Source organism: Silene latifolia, chromosome 11 (genome assembly GCF_048544455.1).
Source record: "Silene latifolia isolate original U9 population chromosome 11, ASM4854445v1, whole genome shotgun sequence".
Lineage (NCBI taxonomy): Eukaryota > Viridiplantae > Streptophyta > Magnoliopsida > Caryophyllales > Caryophyllaceae > Silene > Silene latifolia.
Genome location: NC_133536.1, coordinates 209410898 through 209411748, shown reverse-complemented (window position 1 = coordinate 209411748; position 851 = coordinate 209410898).

The window sequence follows — 851 nt, the reverse complement described above, 5'->3', positions numbered from 1 at the left end:
TTTTGTCCCTGTTTTTCAATCACGCGTCCGAGCTCATTTCAGGAATCAACCTGTTCGATTTCAGCCTCAAATAACGAACTTTAACACATTTTTCACGATAATGTGAGTTTCGACGAATGCTGGTTTGTGGCACACCGACACCCACAAATGTCTTCCGTTGGTGCTCAAACTTTGCGTGGCCGCTTTATCTGACCCGAGGAACTTTCTATGTGATTTCCTGAGAATTTTATTCCGGGACCCCGGAATCCCGAAAAACCGTGTATTATACACTTCAATTTCGGCCGTTCGGAAGGTCGAGGAACTGTTTCTTTTTCTCCCTGTTTTTCAATCACGCGTCCGAGCTCATTTCAGGAATTAACCTGTTCGATTTCAGCCTCAAATAACGAGGTTTAACACATTTTTCACGATAATCCGAGTTTCGGCGAATGCTGGTTTGTGGCTCACCGGCACCCCCAAATGTCTTCCGTTGGTGCTCAAACTTTGCGTGGCCGGCTTATCTGACCCGAGGAACTTTCTATGTGATTTCCGGAGAATTTTATTTAGGGACGGAATCCCGAAATACCGTGTATTATACACTTCAATTTCAGCCGTTCGAAAGGTCGTACCAGAACCTGTTTCTTTTTCTCCCTGTTTTTCAATCACGCGTCCGAGCTCATTTCAGGAATCAACCTGTTCGATTTCAGCCTCAAATAACGAGCTTTAACACATTTTCACTATAATCCGAGTTTCGGCGACTCCTGGTTTGTGGCACACCGGCACCCCAAAATGTCTTCCGTTGGTGCTCAAACTTTGCGTGGCCGCTATATCTGACCCGAGGAACTTTCTATGTGATTTCCGGAGAATTTTATTCC